Source organism: Bombus huntii, unplaced genomic scaffold (assembly GCF_024542735.1).
Source record: "Bombus huntii isolate Logan2020A unplaced genomic scaffold, iyBomHunt1.1 ctg00000133.1, whole genome shotgun sequence".
Taxonomy (NCBI): Eukaryota; Metazoa; Arthropoda; class Insecta; order Hymenoptera; family Apidae; genus Bombus; species Bombus huntii.
In genome coordinates this window covers 1-12500 of record NW_026099381.1, presented here as the reverse complement: position 1 = coordinate 12500, position 12500 = coordinate 1, and the positions used below count along the sequence as shown (strand labels likewise).

The following is a 12500-nucleotide window of genomic DNA, read 5'->3' as shown; positions in this document are numbered from 1 at the left end:
ACGCGTTCCGGTCGCTACGGGCCTGGCACCCTCTGTGGGTACATGGCCCCATTCAAGATGGACTTGGACGCGGTTCGACGTCTCGGGTCAATCGGATCCTCCCGAACACTACATTTCCCAACGGCGGAACCGCGGGATTCAGTGCTGGGCTAATTCCTGTTCGCTCGCCGCTACTAAGGAAATCCTTGTTAGTTTCTTTTCCTCCGCTTAGTAATATGCTTAAATTCAGCGGGTGATCTCGCCTACTCTGAGGTCGCTTCAACGTCACGACGCGAAACGAAAATTCGTTCGTGTCGTGTTTTGCGTAGACTCGTAGAAAACGAAAGCTCGGAAAGATTCGGTGCGAGAGAAGGTGGTGTGTGTGTGTATTTCTCTGTGCGAAAATCGCCTCAAAGAGAAAAAAAATTCGAATAGAAGGAGAACACTCTCTATTCGATATACAATATATATGTATGTATGTATGTACGAGCGTTTTATGCATCTCGCCAAAGTGCCAAACTTCGTTCGTCGTATCATGTTCGAGCTAAGACTCACGCAAGACATCCGTGTAACGATCGTCCGGTTTTTAACGTCTGTCCTCTTTTTCTCCTACAGCCGTTTCTCTTCTCTCGACGATTCCAGCGGTTCCCGGTACGGGAACTCACGCAAGTGAAAAAGCGAGCGAGACGTACCGTCGGGTGGGTGTGTGTGTTCGGGGACTGGACGACCGGCGCGACGTTAGGATGCGCGGTCCAGCGATAGACGACGAAGAGGCATGGGATGACCAACACTCTCTTTTCTCTATTCTCGAAGCGTCGAATTGCCATAAAAAAAAAATCACACGCGCGCACGACATAGTCGTACGCGCGTGTATACCTCGTCTCTCTCAAAGTTTTTTTCTCGAGCCTCGCCAAAGGGGATCGTCTTCTTCCTCGTCTACGATCTCTCCGACGACGACGACCGTACGAACAACTTCGTAACGGACTCACATGCGCATCTTCCTCGGGTACAGAAACGCTGCGGAAAACACCTCGAGCTTGTAGTTACAGCAGCACCCGTGTATAGCCGATCTTAGACACACGCTAGTTCGCACACGCGTTACATATATAATATGTAAGATTTCCGACGAACGTGGCTTTTCGGGAGCCAGGCGCGCGGGCAGAGAGATACACGACGACGGGGAAAATTCGTCCCGATACGAGTACGTGTACTCTCCGATCTCCGCGCGACGCTGGGGATCATACCTCCCTAAGTCGTCAGAGCGCTCGAAGAAATCTCGCGTGTGCGTTCCCGGATCTACGGCTGATACTTTCGGGGCTTGTAAAAAAGCACAGAGCGTGTAAAACGCAACGACGACCCATCGATGCGACGGTCCTCGTTGTTGTCAGTCGCTTTCGCGAAGAGATGGAGTGGGCATTCGATCCCTGGGGCTGTACGAGAGTCTTAAGAAAAGACGGTAGATTATGGCAAAGTTTCGCACGCCATCGAGTTTAGGTTTTTTTTTTGGTTCTCTCTTCTCTCCTCTCTCGACCGAGTTCCCATATTTGCTTTCTCTCTCAGTCTCGCCAAATATAATATTCTTTTAAGACGACGTCGGGGGCGCGGACCTTCGTGCGTCGAACACCGGCAAACGTAGCATATATCGCCTGATATGAAAAAAAAATCGGTCACGAGGAGAACACTACGAGTATATACGTTCGATAACCGATACACGAAGCGGTGCATAAGCGGGCGGTCGCCCTCGTAAGGACGACTCACGACGCCGCGAGCACTCACGCAGGTCCGTGACCGGTTCTCTCCGCTCTTATTCGTATCCCTTCGTATACCTTCGTCCGACTCTGAAACGTTCTCTTATAATTTTTAAGAAGAACGACGGCGGGTTGTCAAGGCAAGAAGGGACAGAGAGAGACAGAGGTAGAGTTTCGTAGTCTCCCGTGAACACGATAGATTATATATCGAGCATGCGTACGACTTGCACGGTCTCTGCACGACCGCGACGAACGCCGACGAGCGTCCAACAATCGCTCGTACGTCGCGTATGTTCTCTCCGTCCGCTCTTATTCGTATCCTCGTTCTTGTACCTTCGTCCGACTCTGAAACGTTCTCTTATATAAAGAAGAACGACGGCGGGTTGTTAAGGCAAGAAGGGACAGAGAGAGACAGATACGGAGAGTAACGATACGCAACGCAAGCAGTCTTAGGTTTACGTGAGCAACCCTCAGCCAGGCGTGGTCCAGGAATTGTATCCGTGGACCGCAATGTGCGTTCGAAATGTCGATGTTCATGTGTCCTGCAGTTCACACGTTGACGCGCAATTAGCTGCGTTCTTCATCGACCCACGAGCCAAGTGATCCACCGTTCAGGGTAATCTTTTATAAATTTACAACAGTTCAATACTCAAATGTACTCTTCTCGGTTCTAGCGAAGCCGAGTTCCGTCACGTTCGACCAACGGGAATCGAACGCGCAGAAGTCGCCATAGGATTGACGACACAAAAACGTTCGAAAAAAAAAGAAAACGACGAACGCGCGAAGATACGCGCGTTCGCCGGCCGGGCGTAAAGTACATTATGATATATAACAACCATCGAGATCGAAGCTCCGTTCGTCAGGAAACGACGGGGATATATACACCCGATTCTGAATCCTCTGTACAGCACACGATCTCGCGAACGAGTAAGCACGGTGGCTAGCCCATGTTATATATGTGTTTGATTCTACTCTCTCGTCCAATTATTCAAGAAACAGCGCGCGTGCATCTCTCCATCGTTCGGGTGATAGTAAAGATTCGATGGGATTCGCGCGGCCGTCCGCCTCGAGCGGTCTTTCGTCCCAATATCCAGAAGCAGAGTTTGAAAAACTCTAGCGACGGCACGGGTGTCCGACTCACGACATCGAGGTTTCGAAGCCGGCGATCCCCTCCGAACGGATGGCGACCACGCGACCGACTGAAAGCATGAAAAATCGACGAAAGATAGAACACATCTCCGTTCGGGTGGTGTTTTTTCTTTAAAAAAAAAAAAAAACAAAAATTCGATGGGACTCGCAGCCATCGTCCTCGCGCGGTCTTTCGTCCCGATATCCAGAAGCAGAGTTTGAAAAACTCTAGCGACGGCACGGGTGTCCGACTCACGACAACGAGGATAGACAGCCGGTCCCCTCCGAACGGGTTATGCGACGATAAACTCGATGAAACTTTAGTCTCGTTCAGGTAGTGTGTGTCTTGTAAATCAAAAATTCGATGGGACACGCATCCATCGTCCTCGCGCGGTCTTTCGTCCCAACATCCAGAAGCAGAGTTTGAAAAACTCTAGCGACGGCACGGGTGTCCGACTCACGACAACGAGGATAGACAGCCGGTCCCCTCTGAACGGTATATTATATATGAGATGATAGACGACAAACTGGATGAAACTTTAAGTCTCGTTCAGGTAGTGTGTAAATCAAAAATTCGATGGGACTCGCATCCGTCGTCCTCGCGCGGTCTTTCGTCCCGATATCCAGAAGCAGAGTTTGAAAAACTCTAGCGACGGCACGGGTGTCCGACTCACGACAACGAGGAAAGACAGCCGGTCCCCTCTGAACGGTATATTATATGAAACTTTAAGTCTCGTTCAGGTAGTGTGTAAGTCAAAAATTCGATGGGACTCGCATCCGTCGTCCTCGCGCGGTCTTTCGTCCCGATATCCAGAAGCAGAGTTTGAAAAACTCTAGCGACGGCACGGGTGTCCGACTCACGACAACGAGGATAGACAGCCGGTCCCCTCTGAACGGTATATTATATATGCGATGATAGACGACAAACTGGATGAAACTTTAAGTCTCGTTCAGGTAGTGTGTAAATAAAAAATTCGATGGGACTCGCATCCGTCGTCCTCGCGCGGTCTTTCGTCCCGATATCCAGAAGCAGAGTTTGAAAAACTCTAGCGACGGCACGGGTGTCCGACTCACGACAACGAGGAAAGACAGCCGGTCCCCTCTGAACGGTATATTATATGAAACTTTAAGTCTCGTTCAGGTAGTGTGTAAGTCAAAAATTCGATGGGACTCGCATCCGTCGTCCTCGCGCGGTCTTTCGTCCCGATATCCAGAAGCAGAGTTTGAAAAACTCTAGCGACGGCACGGGTGTCCGACTCACGACAACGAGGAAAGACAGCCGGTCCCCTCTGAACGGTATATTATATGAAACTTTAAGTCTCGTTCAGGTAGTGTGTAAGTCAAAAATTCGATGGGACTCGCATCCGTCGTCCTCGCGCGGTCTTTCGTCCCGATATCCAGAAGCAGAGTTTGAAAAACTCTAGCGACGGCACGGGTGTCCGACTCACGACAACGAGGATAGACAGCCGGTCCCCTCTGAACGGTATATTATATATGCGATGATAGACGACAAACTGGATGAAACTTTAAGTCTCGTTCAGGTAGTGTGTAAATAAAAAATTCGATGGGACTCGCATCCGTCGTCCTCGCGCGGTCTTTCGTCCCGATATCCAGAAGCAGAGTTTGAAAAACTCTAGCGACGGCACGGGTGTCTGACTCACGACAACGAGGAAAGACAGCCGGTCCCCTCTGAACGGTATATTATATGAAACTTTAAGTCTCGTTCAGGTATTGTGTAAGTCAAAAATTCGATGGGACTCGCATCCGTCGTCCTCGCGCGGTCTTTCGTCCCGATATCCAGAAGCAGAGTTTGAAAAACTCTAGCGACGGCACGGGTGTCCGACTCACGACAACGAGGATAGACAGCCGGTCCCCTCTGAACGGTATATAATATGAAACTTTAAGTCTCGTTCAGGTAGTGTGTAAGTCAAAAATTCGATGGGACTCGCATCCGTCGTCCTCGCGCGGTCTTTCGTCCCGATATCCAGAAGCAGAGTTTGAAAAACTCTAGCGACGGCACGGGTGTCCGACTCACGACAACGAGGATAGACAGCCGGTCCCCTCTGAACGGTATATAATATACATTATGCGACGGTAGACGATCAACTAGACGAAACTTTAGTCTCGTTCAGGTGGTGTAAAAAAAATTCGATGGGATACGCACGCACGGCTGTCGTCGTCCTCGAGCGGTCTTTCGTCCCAATATCCAGAAGCAGAGTTTGAAAAACTCTAGCGACGGCACGGGTGTCCGACTCACGACATCGAGGCTTCGAAGCCGGCGGCGTTCCCCTCTGAACGAACTTCGGCTAGACTAGTTACGAATCGTTGCTACACATCGTCTTCATCGTCGTCGTCGTCGACATCGACATCATCATCATATCATCATCATCATCATCATCATCATCATCGGTCATCGTCGCATAGCGGGCCAACATCCACGCGATGCGTCTTCGTTCTAGGTTACCCGATCCACGAGTATGTTACACGTGGTTTCGTTATTTCGAACGAAACGACATACGAAGAGCACACGCCCTTTGGGTAGGAAGCACGTTTCGAGAACGACGAGAGTTTCGATGAAAGAGACGAGAGAAGTCGACGCAGAAGGTATCCATGGATCTTCGAAGAGAACCTTCGAAGATGTATATCGGTATCCTTTCGCTCTGCGCGACTCGCTACAAGTTCTTTCGCTCTCGTCGACTCGTTCTAGACGCTTCGTTCGATCCCAAAGAGGAGTCTTCGATATGTCCCGTTGCTAGGAGGAGAACAAACGCAACACAGACCACGAAACATAGAAGAGAATAGGCGAGCATGATCACTCCGACACGAGGCACTTTAGAGATTTTCTTATTAGTTTGCATGGACTTTTATATTTCGTTTGTACGGTTTCCACGATGCAAATACGAAATACGAGATCGTGACGGCGGGTCTTTCTGTGTACGGCCTCTCGCAGGCGCCACGACTGCATTTCTCTTTACACCTGGTTTCCATCGTAATTTTTTCGTTTGATATCGAGCCTTAACTTTTGTTGGCTCTTTCGAAGCTAGAGTTCCCTTTTATTAGAATTTCATATATATATATATATATTATATGTTATATGTTTTATTCGGAGACGGCGGGTCTTTCTGTTTACGACCTCACGCAGGCGCCTCGAATAAGTTTCATTCGCATTTCGTTTTTATACTTGTATATATATATCTCTTCATCCCGATGATCGAGAGAGAGTGCCACCTTCTCTTCGTATAATTCCGTAGCTGGAGGGTCGTCTCCTCCTTAAGAATATTTCTATTCGTGCCAACGGAGGTTGCCAAGCTCCCTGGCGTTTTCGTTTGTTAAAGTATATAGCTTGTTAATACGTCGTATATACTTTCGTCGATACAGGAGGAGTACGGCTCCTTACCGACCATTGTGATATATATTTCATAGTTTTTATATGTGTTCAAGTCAAATTCTTTTGGTATCGTATCGTTAATGATCCTTCCGCAGGTTCACCTACGGAAACCTTGTTACGACTTTTACTTCCTCTAAATGATCAAGTTTGGTCATCTTCCCGGTAACATCGGCAATGCTTATCACATTGGCCGCGCACCAGTCCGAAGACCTCACTAAATCATTCAATCGGTAGTAGCGACGGGCGGTGTGTACAAAGGGCAGGGACGTAATCAACGCGAGCTTATGACTCGCGCTTACTGGGAATTCCTCGTTCATGGGGAATAATTGCAAGCCCCAATCCCTAGCACGAAGGAGGTTCAGCGGGTTACCCGGGCCTTTCGGCCAGGGAAAACACGCTGATTCCTTCAGTGTAGCGCGCGTGCGGCCCAGAACATCTAAGGGCATCACAGACCTGTTATTGCTCAATCTCGTGCGGCTAGAAGCCGCCTGTTCCTCTAAGAAGATTTGTTTGTACGTTGGTAGTAAAAACCCACCGACCGAAGCCGGGGGCCTTCGAGATACCATAAGTTACGTCTATTTAGCAGGCTAGAGTCTCGTTCGTTATCGGAATTAACCAGACAAATCGCTCCACCAACTAAGAACGGCCATGCACCACCACCCACCGAATCAAGAAAGAGCTATCAATCTGTCAATCCTTCCGGTGTCCGGGCCTGGTGAGGTTTCCCGTGTTGAGTCAAATTAAGCCGCAGGCTCCACTCCTGGTGGTGCCCTTCCGTCAATTCCTTTAAGTTTCAGCTTTGCAACCATACTTCCCCCGGAACCCAAAAGCTTTGGTTTCCCGGAAGCTGCCCGCCGAGTCATCGGAGGAACTTCGGCGGATCGCTGGCTGGCATCGTTTATGGTTAGAACTAGGGCGGTATCTGATCGCCTTCGAACCTCTAACTTTCGTTCTTGATTAATGAAAACATTTTTGGCAAATGCTTTCGCTTCTGTCCGTCTTGCGACGATCCAAGAATTTCACCTCTAACGTCGCAATACGAATGCCCCCATCTGTCCCTATTAATCATTACCTCGGGGCTCCGAAAACCAACAAAATAGAACCGAGGTCCTATTCCATTATTCCATGCACACAGTATTCAGGCGAAGGTAGCCTGCTTTAAGCACTCTAATTTGTTCAAAGTAAACGTATCGGCCCACCTCGACACTCAGTGAAGAGCACCGCGATGGGATATTAGTTGGACCGCCCGCGAGGAGCTAAGCCCACCGATAGGACGTACCACATAATGCCAGTTAAACACCGCGAGCGGTGAACCGACACTGTGACACACAGATTCAACTACGAGCTTTTTAACCGCAACAACTTTAATATACGCTATTGGAGCTGGAATTACCGCGGCTGCTGGCACCAGACTTGCCCTCCAATTGGTCCTCGTTAAAGGATTTAAAGTGTACTCATTCCGATTACGGGGCCTCGGATGAGTCCCGTATCGTTATTTTTCGTCACTACCTCCCCGTGCCGGGAGTGGGTAATTTGCGCGCCTGCTGCCTTCCTTGGATGTGGTAGCTGTTTCTCAGGCTCCCTCTCCGGAATCGAACCCTGATTCCCCGTTACCCGTTACAACCATGGTAGGCGCAGAACCTACCATCGACAGTTGATAAGGCAGACATTTGAAAGATGCGTCGCCGGTGCTAGATGACCATGCGATCAGCACAAAGTTATTCAGAGTCACCAAAACAAACGATGGACGGACAGACGAGCCATCCGCCACCGATTGGTTTTGATCTAATAAAAGCATTCCTACCATCTCTGGTCGGAATCTGTTTGCATGTATTAGCTCTAGAATTACCACAGTTATCCAAGTAAATGTAGGTATGATCTAAGAAACCATAACTGATTTAATGAGCCATTCGCGGTTTCACCTTAATGCGGCATGTACTGAGACATGCATGGCTTAATCTTTGAGACAAGCATATGACTACTGGCAGGATCAACCAGGGATCTTATTCGTATAACAATTCTTATAAATTTCGTTTAAGTTCTCTTCGTGTCGTAGGTGGGACGTAAGCACCGTACGACGAGACTTTTCGTTCTTAAGATAGATATATCTATAAAATATATCTCCTAGCGACGTTCGAGATACACCCATAGTTCAGTAATAATCTTCGAACGCCGCTCGCAGCCACTTTGTAATTCTCAACTCCACCTCCTCTCTTCTCTCTCTCTTTCTCATAGTCTTATATAAAATGTTTAGAATCGTACTTCTAAAGGAACATTTCCATAATGCTGTCTTCGTGTAAAAAGACTTATTAGAATATCTTAGCGGTAAAGCACGTATACGCACCTCACGCTGAACGAACAAGCGCGTATCCCAGTGCGTCGCGCTGGACATACCGTAAGAATATTCTTTCAATCGGTAGAACATTTTCGGCAGAAGACATACTACGCAAAGATAGTACGCTCCTACCGCCTCATCGGATACTTCTGCGAAAGCAGAAGTTTTTATAGAAAGCAGACGGTTATACTCTTTTGAATGAATCGATGCTCAGTTAGTACAAGCACACACGCATCTAACAATTTTTGTTAGAATACGTACACACAGGTCACCAGCTTCCCGACTCAGGGGAACCTTGCCACGATATTTGGTCATTACGTCCAGGACAGCGACCCGCGGCGCAGCAGTGTAGAGAAAAAACCAGAACGAGAACGGAGGAACAGTCGAGAAATAGCGTAAAATACACTAAGACTCGAGGAGCGGTGACTGAATTCTCAACCGAGGCCGTAGAATAGCCACGCGCTCAACGCTGTTCCGACCGAACCGTCCGGCTCGACGTCTCTCTTATAGATACGAAAGCGCCAGCCGGAAGGCCGGCGCCGGCCGGGCTAGCGGCCGCGCGCTTACGGTGCAAAACCTCCGTAGCAACGTACCGTTCGGAAGGGACGCTGGAACTTAGTCTCGCGAACGCTCGATCACTACTATACAAAGCCAATATCCAACCATCGAAATACATTACCAGACGTTTTATTAACATAATAGAAATGCATTTTTACCAAAAAATTAATTTTTTTTTTCACCGAAAAATTGCATCAGTAAACATACTCTTTTATCGAATACGGACAAAAAATAAGTTTATAATCAATTACAATACGTTAAAATAAGTAGAAATATGCAAAAAAATATATACCTTGTAACGTTAATTAACGAAAAAATTAGAAAAATATCCCAGTCGTGTCAGTTCGACGAACGCTAATTTTTTGAAAAAATCGATAAAAATGTTTAATCCCGACGTATTTAATAGAGATAGAACGATTCCCGTAAAAAAATTTATACCTTGTAACGCTTTTTAACGAATAAACTCGAAAAAACTTTTTCGCCCTCGGAATTTTTCTAAGTCCCAACGTACCGGCTCGGAATTTTTCTATGTTCCAACGACCGGTCGTGTCGGTCCAAACGTTTTTATATCCGTCTGCCGACGATATAAACGCTTAATCCCGACGTATTTTATCGAGTTATAACGATTTCTTGAAAAATATTCGTACGTTATAACGCTTTTTAACGAATTAATCGAAAAAGAGTGTTCGGTCCGAAAATTTTCTAAGTACGAACGACCGGCCGCATAGGTCCGTTTTTAAAAATCGTTCTCGGACGGAAATAAACCATTAATCCCGACGTATTTCGTCGAGTTACGTCGATTTATGCAAAAAAATTCATACCTTGTAACGCTTTTTAACGAATAAACTCGAAAAAACTTTTTCGCCCTCGGAATTTTTCTAAGTCCCAACGTACCGGCTCGGAATTTTTCTATGTTCCAACGACCGGTCGTGTCGGTCCAAACGTTTTTATATCCGTCTGCCGACGATATAAACGCTTAATCCCGACGTATTTTATCGAGTTATAACGATTTCTTGAAAAATATTCGTACGTTATAACGCTTTTTAACGAATTAATCGAAAAAGAGTGTTCGGTCCGAAAATTTTCTAAGTACGAACGACCGGCCGCATAGGTCCGTTTTTAAAAATCGTTCTCGGACGGAAATAAACCATTAATCCCGACGTATTTCGTCGAGTTACGTCGATTTATGCAAAAAAATTCATACCTTGTAACGCTTTTTAACGAATAAACTCGAAAAAACTTTTTCGCCCTCGGAATTTTTCTAAGTCCCAACGTACCGGCTCGGAATTTTTCTATGTTCCAACGACCGGTCGTGTCGGTCCAAACGTTTTTATATCCGTCTGCCGACGATATAAACGCTTAATCCCGACGTATTTTATCGAGTTATAACGATTTCTTGAAAAATATTCGTACGTTATAACGCTTTTTAACGAATTAATCGAAAAAGAGTGTTCGGTCCGAAAATTTTCTAAGTACGAACGACCGGCCGCATAGGTCCGTTTTTAAAAATCGTTCTCGGACGGAAATAAACCATTAATCCCGACGTATTTCGTCGAGTTACGTCGATTTATGCAAAAAAATTCATACCTTGTAACGCTTTTTAACGAATAAACTCGAAAAAACTTTTTCGCCCTCGGAATTTTTCTAAGTCCCAACGTACCGGCTCGGAATTTTTCTATGTTCCAACGACCGGTCGTGTCGGTCCAAACGTTTTTATATCCGTCTGCCGACGATATAAACGCTTAATCCCGACGTATTTTATCGAGTTATAACGATTTCTTGAAAAATATTCGTACGTTATAACGCTTTTTAACGAATTAATCGAAAAAGAGTGTTCGGTCCGAAAATTTTCTAAGTACGAACGACCGGCCGCATAGGTCCGTTTTTAAAAATCGTTCTCGGACGGAAATAAACCATTAATCCCGACGTATTTCGTCGAGTTACGTCGATTTATGCAAAAAAATTCATACCTTGTAACGCTTTTTAACGAATAAACTCGAAAAAACTTTTTCGCCCTCGGAATTTTTCTAAGTCCCAACGTACCGGCTCGGAATTTTTCTATGTTCCAACGACCGGTCGTGTCGGTCCAAACGTTTTTATATCCGTCTGCCGACGATATAAACGCTTAATCCCGACGTATTTTATCGAGTTATAACGATTTCTTGAAAAATATTCGTACGTTATAACGCTTTTTAACGAATTAATCGAAAAAGAGTGTTCGGTCCGAAAATTTTCTAAGTACGAACGACCGGCCGCATAGGTCCGTTTTTAAAAATCGTTCTCGGACGGAAATAAACCATTAATCCCGACGTATTTCGTCGAGTTACGTCGATTTATGCAAAAAAATTCATACCTTGTAACGCTTTTTAACGAATAAACTCGAAAAAACTTTTTCGCCCTCGGAATTTTTCTAAGTCCCAACGTACCGGCTCGGAATTTTTCTATGTTCCAACGACCGGTCGTGTCGGTCCAAACGTTTTTATATCCGTCTGCCGACGATATAAACGCTTAATCCCGACGTATTTTATCGAGTTATAACGATTTCTTGAAAAATATTCGTACGTTATAACGCTTTTTAACGAATTAATCGAAAAAGAGTGTTCGGTCCGAAAATTTTCTAAGTACGAACGACCGGCCGCATAGGTCCGTTTTTAAAAATCGTTCTCGGACGGAAATAAACCATTAATCCCGACGTATTTCGTCGAGTTACGTCGATTTATGCAAAAAAATTCATACCTTGTAACGCTTTTTAACGAATAAACTCGAAAAAACTTTTTCGCCCTCGGAATTTTTCTAAGTCCCAACGTACCGGCTCGGAATTTTTCTATGTTCCAACGACCGGTCGTGTCGGTCCAAACGTTTTTATATCCGTCTGCCGACGATATAAACGCTTAATCCCGACGTATTTTATCGAGTTATAACGATTTCTTGAAAAATATTCGTACGTTATAACGCTTTTTAACGAATTAATCGAAAAAGAGTGTTCGGTCCGAAAATTTTCTAAGTACGAACGACCGGCCGCATAGGTCCGTTTTTAAAAATCGTTCTCGGACGGAAATAAACCATTAATCCCGACGTATTTCGTCGAGTTACGTCGATTTATGCAAAAAAATTCATACCTTGTAACGCTTTTTAACGAATAAACTCGAAAAAACTTTTTCGCCCTCGGAATTTTTCTAAGTCCCAACGTACCGGCTCGGAATTTTTCTATGTTCCAACGACCGGTCGTGTCGGTCCAAACGTTTTTATATCCGTCTGCCGACGATATAAACGCTTAATCCCGACGTATTTTATCGAGTTATAACGATTTCTTGAAAAATATTCGTACGTTATAACGCTTTTTAACGAATTAATCGAAAAAGAG

General features: G+C 45.9%; 1 long non-coding RNA gene and 3 other non-coding genes across 4 annotated transcripts in view; all 4 read right to left on the bottom strand.

Moving 5' to 3' along the window:
- Positions 1-256, bottom strand: part of LOC126877221 (large subunit ribosomal RNA) — a 4079-nt gene extending 3823 nt beyond the window's left edge. The window contains exon 1 of the ribosomal RNA XR_007694842.1: positions 1-256. This exon is cut by the window's left edge and continues 3823 nt beyond it. This is a non-coding gene — a ribosomal RNA (large subunit ribosomal RNA).
- The window catches only part of LOC126877211 (uncharacterized), an 18178-nt gene extending 17162 nt beyond the window's left edge, over positions 1-1016 (bottom strand). The window contains exon 1 of the long non-coding RNA XR_007694833.1: positions 442-1016. This is a non-coding gene — a long non-coding RNA (uncharacterized LOC126877211). The remainder of the gene's footprint in view (positions 1-441) is intronic.
- Positions 1017-2191: 1175 nt separating this feature from the next.
- On the bottom strand, positions 2192-2346 carry LOC126877212 (5.8S ribosomal RNA). Its single transcript, XR_007694834.1, has one exon. It is a non-coding gene; the product is annotated as a 5.8S ribosomal RNA (ribosomal RNA).
- Positions 2347-6321: 3975 nt separating this feature from the next.
- LOC126877214 (small subunit ribosomal RNA) lies at positions 6322-8244 on the bottom strand. Its single transcript, XR_007694836.1, has one exon. It is a non-coding gene; the product is annotated as a small subunit ribosomal RNA (ribosomal RNA).
- Between the last annotated feature and the right edge of the window lie 4256 nt (positions 8245-12500).